Source organism: Apodemus sylvaticus, chromosome 19 (assembly GCF_947179515.1).
Source record: "Apodemus sylvaticus chromosome 19, mApoSyl1.1, whole genome shotgun sequence".
In the NCBI taxonomy this organism is placed as follows: domain Eukaryota; kingdom Metazoa; phylum Chordata; class Mammalia; order Rodentia; family Muridae; genus Apodemus; species Apodemus sylvaticus.
In genome coordinates, this window is record NC_067490.1 from 10,925,676 (window position 1) to 10,935,139 (window position 9,464).

The following is a 9,464-nucleotide window of genomic DNA, read 5'->3' on the forward strand; positions in this document are numbered from 1 at the left end:
GGTTCTAAGATCAACTCCCCAAAAGTTCTTAATGGAAGCTGAAGAAAGTGCTTGGATAAGTTGGTATTTACTCAGAATGAAGTGGGAAGTCTACTATGGTGCTGGCTGTATGGCTTTGGCCAGGAGGTGGCCTATGGCTTCTGCAAAGCCCTCTTGCAGGGTGGGGACTGCAGATATAAATCTTGTCAAATGGTAAAGGAAGAATACAGCCATTAGAGTCCCCACTGCCTTGTGAGGAAAGGAAGCAGAATGGTTGGCCGGGAGACAATGGTGTGTGCGTAGGGTCTAGAGACATCCACAGTAGGGTATATTACACACAGCCATGAAAGTCTACTTCAGGGACCAAACAAGTACACAAACAGAACAGCAGCAACAGACCCTCTAGATCAATGGTTCTAAACCTGTGGGTCGCAACCCCTTTGGGAGGTCAAACAACCCTTTCACAGGGGTTGCCTAAGACCATTGGAAAACACAGATATTTACATTACAACTCATAACAGTAGCGAAACAATAGTTACAAAGTAACAATGGAAATAATTTTATAGTCGGGGGGTCATCGAGACAGAAGGAATTATATTAAGAGGCCCCAGCATTAGGATGGTTGAGAACCAGTACACTAGACCCTTTCGAGGATAGCAGAACTGGAGAGAGAAAAGAGGAGAATGAGCCAGGGAGGGGCACACAGTGGAGAACCCAGAGAGACTGCTGCCCTTGGCCACCATAGCTCAATTCAGATGCCCAACTGTTTCCTTAGTCTCCTTACCACAAACTAGCTTAGTAACACTTGGCACCGGACCACCTGGAAGAGTCGATCACATCCTTCATTCCTATGCCCAAACGCTAGATTGGGGCATGATAGCCATCTTGAGCCTGGAGGAGGTATGGAAGATATTTTTCACAGACCCATTTTCCTATCGCCCAGACCAGACCTTGCCTGCCTGGTCACTCCAGGTCTGCATCCCAGATCCAAGTGGCACTTGATGGTCCAAATCTTGACATATCTTTGTGGCTCTTTACCCCAAGTTCCTTTGTCCCAGCTGCGCATCGGGAACCCCAGCCCAGAAGGGACAATGGATCTATTGGGTCATCACAGACCCTTGTGGAGCCCAGAAGAAACCTCTGCTCTCATGGAGTTAGAATTAACTCCAGAACCTGAGACACAGCGAGGGAGTTCCCCGCAGCCACAATGAGTCCGTGGTTGCTGCCACACTAACTGCTGACTGTTCTCACACCAGGACTCTTGGCCATTCCTGCCCAAACCTGAGTCCCCCTGAAGCTCTTATCTCTCATGTTTTATCTATTTGAACCTCTTTCTTACAAGGTTCATCTACACAAGTGACCAGACAGCAATGAGTAGCTTCTCATAAGCCTGGATGTGCCATGCCTCTGACACAATGAGTCTTTAATCACCTCTTCTGTACACTTGGGACAGCCCAAGGTGGCCACAGTAGAGGCTTCAGGTTAGTGAGTGACTGAGCCCAGCTTCCCACACCCTGTTCTGTTGAGATTGTATCAGCTGTCCTCTTGATGTAGCTCCAACATCTGGAGTCTCTTACTGTATCTACATACTCCTCTCCTGTCCCTTGCCTCTCTCCCGATGCCTAGGATCCAGGACAAAAATCTCTGCTGCTATGCATGGCATCACCCAAACCAGCCCAAAGTTATCCCGGACAGAAGGAACCAGATACCATGGGCTTCCCTTAAGAAGATAGGGTCCTTAACTCCTAGGAAGTTTGGCAGGGAACCCATGAAGCTGTGCACAGGCAACACTGCCTGTTCAAATGTGTGATACAGGGATCTCAGGGGGTCTTCTATCCATGTTCCCTCCTTTCTCTGGTTTACATGGAGAAGACCTTAGTGAGAAAGCTGGCAAGTCACTTGTCAGAAGGCTTTACCACCCTTGCCGGAGTTGAGAGGACAGCATGTGGACCTGGTTCTCCCTATAGGAGCGCGTGACTACTACTCCCTCCTGTTCCTAACAGGTGGCCTCAAAGAGAGTGAGGCCCACAAGGGTTTCTGGGGGACTGTGTGTCGTGGTTGATATCACTCAGGGGGTTTCTACCTCACCTTAGATCATTTAGGTGCCAAATAAAAGACACAAAACCTTTAAATTTATACTAAGCCTTAAAAGCCTTAAGAGAGCTGGGCTGATATCAACCCTCTATGCTATTTATCAATATCCCTGAGATAGCACTTGCCATGTTCCAACAGGCCAGCCCTCATGGCCATGTGGTCACAATCTATCTACCCCATGGTCTCTTCTTCCTCCTCCTCTCTCTTCCTCATGGTCCCTAAGACCCCAAACCCAGGAACCTTTGCTCTGCCCCCACTCTTCTGCCCATCCCAAGCTGTAGATGTCTTTATTAACCAATAATGAATAGCATGGGGGAGGGCAAGACTTACACAACAAGATCTGGTATACATGAGGATCTGCTTGTCTTGAAGCAGGTTTGTAATACAGTATTTAGGATTTGAATACATAAAGTAGCACCAGACCAACATACTACAACTGTGTGTCCCAGCAGATGTCAAGATCTCTAACACACTTCTGGGCTCAGATCAGTGGGATCTGCCAGTGCTGGGGACACGAGATCTGAACAATCTACCCCTGAGCATAATCTACCAAGTTATGATCCCATAACTTGACTCTTCATATCCAACTAGAATTGGGGGAATTAGAGGTTCTGTCCCCTCTTTCAGCTCTTCTCAGGAAGAAGCTGCTGTTCTCTGGGCTACCCAATCTCTGAGATGGTTCTGGAGTTTGGAGACAATGGGGAGTTTGCAACTTCATGTCTGGAAGAACTATAGAGAGCACAAGGATGCAGCAGATAGAACTTCAGGCACATCACAGTGGACGTCACAAAGACTGAGTGCAGGCAAATAAAAACCAAAGCACAAGCCAGCTCATGGGCTGTGATGAACAAACCTGGCATCAAGAAGCCACGGGGAGGAGCTGGCTGTAATTACTGTGCATCCCTGTCAAGGAATGACATCACTTTGAAAGTGCCAAGGAACTTTTCTCATTCCAACTTTACTTGACCTAGAGACTTTAGATGCTGAACACTCAATGGCTGTCAAATATCAACTTGCAAGGCCAAGTGTGGAGTGTTCCTTTAATCCCAGCTCTTGACAGACAGAGGCAGGAGGGTCTTGTGAGTTCAAGGTCAGCCTGGTCTACATAGAGAGATCCAGGCCAGTTGGAGTTATATAGTGTGGTGGTTTGAATGAGTGTGACACCCATAGGCTCATATGTTTGAATACCTGGTCCTCAGGTGGTGGAACTGTTTGGGAGGGATTAGGGGGTGTGGCCTTGGGGGCAGGCTTTGAGGCGTTAAAGTCTCTTGCTATCCCCAGTGTTCTATCTCGAGCCGGGCGGTGGTGGCGCATGCCTGTAATCCCAGCACTCTGGGAGGCAGAGGCAGGCAGATTTCTGAGTTCGAGGCCAGCCTGGTCTACAGAGTGAGTTCCAGGACAGCCAGGGCTACACAGAGAAACCCTGTCTCGAAAAAACCAAAACCAAACCAAAACAAAACAAACCAAAAACAAAAAAAAACAAAACAAAAAACAAACAAAACAAACAAACAAACAAACAGTGTTCTATCTCTGCCTCCTGCGTGGGATTTTGAGCTGTGAGCACTTAGCTGGTCCTGCAGCCATATCTTCCCTCTACCATCATGGACTCTAATCCTATAAAACTGTAAGCTCAATTAGACACTTTTATAGGTTGCCTCAGTCACGGTGTTTTATTTATCGAGGCAACAGAAAAGGAACTAAGATATGTAATGAGACACTGTCTCCCCAAACATAATAAAACCCCATAAGTCAACCTGAGATAGTCATTGTCTCTCCCCAGCAAAGGTTAAAGATGTGGACACTCGTGGGTACAAGAAAGACAGAAGAAAACTTTATTAGTAGAAATTAAGGAAAATGAAAGGAACTCTTGAGGTTGGGAGGAAACAGATGTTGCATTTCTTTTGTCTAGAAGTTTTTATAGGACTTGTATCAAACACTGGACATTGGTTGATCAATTAATAGGCCCTACAACTTTTTTCCCCAAAGGGAACTGCTGCCTTGCTTCCATAAAGGAGTTACCAATTAGAAGAATGATCACATGCTGTTCACACTTTGTCCATCCACTTTACAGCAGTGGTCGTGTTTTGAAGCCCCAGCATTTTAATTGCTCTGCTAACTCTTGACTGTGGCTCATCTGTTAGGTGTTAGCCTGGGCCAGTGCCAATCTTATAGGTATCGTTCTGGCTATCAATCAGGGTATTCTGTTTCTTCTCCCTGGTATGGGGTCAGCTTGTAGATTTTCTATCACAGCTACCAAGATACAGTTGCAACATTCTGGTTTTTTTGTTTGTTTGTTTGTTTGTTTTTTGTTATCTTATACTCAAGACTTCTGTAGAGCAATCTAAGGGTCTCTTTCATGGATAGATGTGAAGGAGGGTTAGAGGGTCATAGGTCCCCCTAAAATGGCAGCTTCTCAGTCCCTGAAAACTTTGCAAGAAGAGATGTTGAGAACACATGGGACTAGTATCTAAACAGGACCCACAGGGTAAAGGAGAGGACTTAGGGACCTTATATAACACCCATTTCAGAGTCTGTTTAGTGGATTTTCAGCTCCTCCATCCCAAAGGGAACTGCTGCCTTGCTTCCATAAAGGAGTTACCTTGACTTTCTCTGCATCATGGTTTGTCTTTCCTAGACATTCAATTCTTTACCCGTTCCAAAGAACAAGGGCGTCAAGGTTAGACGCCCTTCAGTATCCATACTACAGGTGAATAGGGTTTTTTTGTTTTTGTTTTTTGCTTTTTTTTTTTTTTTTTTTTTTTTTTTTTAGTTCTTACAAGGTTGTCTTCTAGGATTAGCTACACCAGCAGCAGGCATGTGTGAAGATGTTACAGAACTAATGTGCTTTCCAAGTGAGAAATCACTCCTTTCGTGTAAACATTAATGAACGGGAAACTCCTTAAATGATAACACACGATGACAGGTTCTGACTAATGCCTAAGAGGAATCAGCTTTAACAGAAACACTTTACCAGTTTGTGTAGGCCTTACGCTTACACATTCCACACACAATGGCGTCTTCAACTCTCTTTCAGGTCCCAGCCCCAGTTTCGGTTTTTTTGGTTTTGTTTTGTTTTGTTTTGTTTTGTTTGGGGGGGTTGTTGTTGTTGTTTTACACTTTGAACAATTTAAACAGAGACAGGAGACTGCAAGTCTGACCACTTGGGCAGATGGGAGGTTTACACAGTGAAAGACATCGCCAGAACTATTTCTAAAGTACACCAGTGCTTAAGAGATATATTTATTTTGGAATAGTCATCACCCCAGGTCATCTCGCCCACCTGGCAGAATGTTGCTTTCCCTGGGACCGATGACAGTTTCCATGCTGAGCTGCTCATTAGGGGGTGTTCTTTGCCATGGGGATAGCCCCACCCCCACCCCCATCGCTGGCTCTAAGTCAGGACTGCCTTCTTTTGTTATGGGAATGGAGCCTTTTGAATAAACACTAACAGACAACGTTTTCCCAGCAACCTCTATTTTCCATGATGACAGAAACTGGTCTTTCGGTATCTAACAAGACTGGTTAGCACCCTACGGATCTTCCCAATCTTCCCAATCTTCCCATTATAGTACAGGCTACCCTCCTTTAGCTGAATTCTACTTTGGGCCTCTTAATTTTCTTAAGCAGGTTTATTAATAAATCCTTTTCGCTTTATCACTACAAGTTTTTTTCTAAATCAAAAAGACAACAGTGATCAATATATATTCCCCCAGGGAGTCCCCATGGAGGCCAGCCAACCTATCTGTCCACACTGCTTTGCCTCTTAGAGCCCCTGTCTGCTTCCTAGCAGGTGGGTCTGGGTTACTCTTGTGTTTCCTCCTGACCTGACGTCACAGGTTTGGCCCTAATACTCTTTTACCCAGAATCTGTTTCCACTGTAACACTTTTGAACAATGTGTGTGTCTCCCTCACCGTGACCTAGCTCCTGCCTCAGTGTGGTACACATTTTGAAGACTGGCTTCTTTTGTTTTTTTAATTTTTAATTTTTGGTTTTTTGGAGACAGGGTTTCTCTGTGTAGCCCTGGCTGTCCTGGAACTCACTCTGTAGACCAGGCTGGCCTCAAACTCGGAAATCCCCCTGCCTCTGCCTCCCAAGTGCTGGGATTAAAGGCATGTGCCACCACAGCCTAGTTAAAAACTGGCTTCTTAGAGTTTTCAGCAGCAAGCAGCTTGTTTCCCTGCTACAATCCAGCAGTTTGCTCTCAGGTTTGTTTGTTTGTTTGTGTCAAAAAAATAAAAATATTGATATAAGCCAAGTCCTGCTTAGAAAAGCTTGCAGCAGCTTCACCCATAAAAGCCCAGACCTAGAGGCGGGTCTACATGCCTTCTGTATGTTCGAGATGGGCCACCATGCCAGGGACATGCCACTTAGCAACGAGAGGAACAGGAGCTTTCGCCTGTGACAGCAGACAGCTAGAGATCCTAATGTCAAATGGCAGACACCAGAGGGGTGGACCGCACACACTGCCCCCTCTACGCTGCAGCTCCTCGAGCAGGTTGGTGTGATCCGGAGCAGAGAAAAGTCCTCACTGTCCGGCATACTGGAAGGTCCCCGGGGAGGGGGCAGTTTCTTCCAGTGGGACACACACATTCCTGCCTTGTCAAGATTCATCTGATTATAGATCTTAAGGAGGCTCGTGATTTCATTGTGTGCAAGCTTGGTCGAGATAGGGTTGGTTTGACCAAAACGACAGGCATAATGAACTTCTATTGTTCAGGACAAACACTGGATCAAGAAGTAAAAAATGGCAGACTGTGGCCTTTTCTCTCAGTGACAGAACCACAGCCATGCAGGTGGACCACGGAAAGACATGGCAGCAACTGCTGAGCAGAGACACCGGTGGTCAGGAAACAGCACGCGCTGACAGCCAGCAGAGGCCCGTAGGTAAGCCTGGGCAGGGCTGTAATACCAACTGCAGAGGCCCCAGCTCGCCCAGGTCCAGCCCTGGAGACAGACATGAGGGTTTTCTCTTGCAGGACATATAGAGCAGATGTGAGAGCTAACCACAAGCCGGACCACAGCAGAATGTCACCAAGTAGCTTAATCCAGACCCCCCCCCCAGCCACCCACCCTAAGCAAAGACATGACACATATAAAACTATCGCATATGATATAGCACAAACCTTAAAAGGGGGGCTAGGTGAGGAGGAGCAAGAGGTAGGTGGGGGACAGCAGCAGCTCAGGACCAAACATGGAAAACATAGCAGAAAGACAGGAGCCCATGCCATGCAGGAAGTCTCTTCAGCCTTACTCAGTGAAACTGTAACCGCCCCTCACACCCCAAAATCCACTCAGCCGCCCTTCGGAAGCTTCAGAATAAAGAGATGTAATTACCACTCCACACGGAGGGGATTCACCCATAGAATAAACAGCAAGGCGGGCATCCTCCGGGCACCGCCTGGTATCCCGTCAATACTGGGGATGAGAGCCATACATCTATAACACCCCGGGAGAGGCGTTCTGAGGTGGTAACGGATGTGGAGACCAGAGAGGAAGAAGCAGGCTGTCTTCAGTGTAAACCATGGCTCTTCCAAACACAAGGCAAATGACGAAGGAGAATTATAAGGGCACAAAACAGAAAACTGATGGGGATCCACAGTCCTCAAAGAGACGAGAGGCCAACATGAGGAGAGCAGGAGTCTCCAGACATGTTTACTCTAAAACCCATACAAAAAGAAAAAAAAAAAAGGCAGGAAGAGCCTGCACAACCCTGGAAACAATTAAGCAATGGTAGGGGTGTGGGGCTGTTTCCAGCAGATGTTAAAAATACTCTAAACTGTCCACAGCTAACGGGGCTGCACTGCTGTGTAAGAAAGTCAGAGGCAGAAGGGGCCGGATCAGCCACATACCAGCAGCAGGAAGGTGGTTTGTGTAAGAGCAGGCAGTGCCTCCAGCCACAGCCACACGAGCTTCTCCATGGTCTTTGCGTGTCACGCAAGACACTGCTGGGCATGTTCCAAGTGGATCAGAGACCAGAAATAAACTATGGGCCATATGAACATGGAGAGGTTTGAGAATTGCTTCACAACCAGGGCACGGGAAAGCCTTCCCAATACTGTGTAAGACTCTATATGACAGAGGAAATGTCGGGGTGGTGAGTTAGGAACCCTTTTGAGCTGTCACCCTGACTAATCCATTTGATAAGAAGAGTCTTCAGAAACACTGAGGAAAAAACCAGAGACTTAGGGCAAGCCATGAACAAGCCTCTCAGGAAAAAATGGCTGCCGGTACTCTGGGCACTCAAGCAAATGCAGCACCATTGCTTGGCCTTGGGTAGACGCAGACTCTTTCTCACCCATCAGGTTGGTGAAGCCCCAGTCATTTAAATTGCTGCAAGGATTTGGGAAGCTGCCGGCCACCAAAACTGCGGCAAGGCCCCAGTAAGGAGCACCACTTGCCCTCACAAACTCAGACTGCTCCCCTTGTGAGAAACATAAACAAAATGTCCTGTCTTTTTTATGAAAAAAGTTAAATAAGACAAGACACCTGGGCAGTGGTGGCGCAGCCTTTAATCCCAGCACTTGGGAGGCAGAGGCAGAGGCAGGCAGATTTCTGAGTTTGAGGCCAGCCTGATCTACAGAGGGAGTTCCAGGACAGCCAGGGTTACACAGAGAAACCCTATCTCAAAACAAAACAAAACAAAGAAACAAACAAAAAGACAAAACACCACCTAAAAATCTATAAAGAAGTTGCCTTGAAGAACTTAAAATTCCTCCGGGATTTCTGTTTCCTGAAATCAGAATATAGGCTCAAAATTGCAAATGGGCTCTCAAAGTAGTATTCTGCTGATCAAGAATGGCGCTCTAAATTAGCATTAGGAAAAGAATATCAGGCAGAGTGAGGCACAGGACTCCTCTGTGGAAGTAAAGTCATAGCAGGGTCCCCGATGGGTGTGTCTGCTTCCTTGTCTGACTGCTAAAGGTACATATCCTTTTGTAGAGGGAAACCTTTTTGCCTTGACAAGATAGTTTGACTTGAATGGTAATTTTCTTATGACCCCAGATCTGTTTATCTCTTGTTTTCAATTGAAAATGTTTTCTTCATACAATATATTCTGATTACATTTTCCCTTCCCTTCTCTCAATTCCTCCCAGGTCTTCCCTGCCTCCCTCCCTCCTGTCCAGCCCTGGTACTTCTTTCTCTATTTAGAAAACAAACAAGGCAACAAAACAAACCGAACAAAACAAGGAAATGGAGAAAAACAAAGCAAAAAGAAAAACAGCATGAGAAACATACACACACACACACATGAAAACACATATACAAACATGTACACATGGAAATACACACACACAGAAACACACACAGGCACACAGACACAGGCACACATGTGGAAACACAGACACAGGCACATGAACACATGCATGTACACACATATACACAAACACTC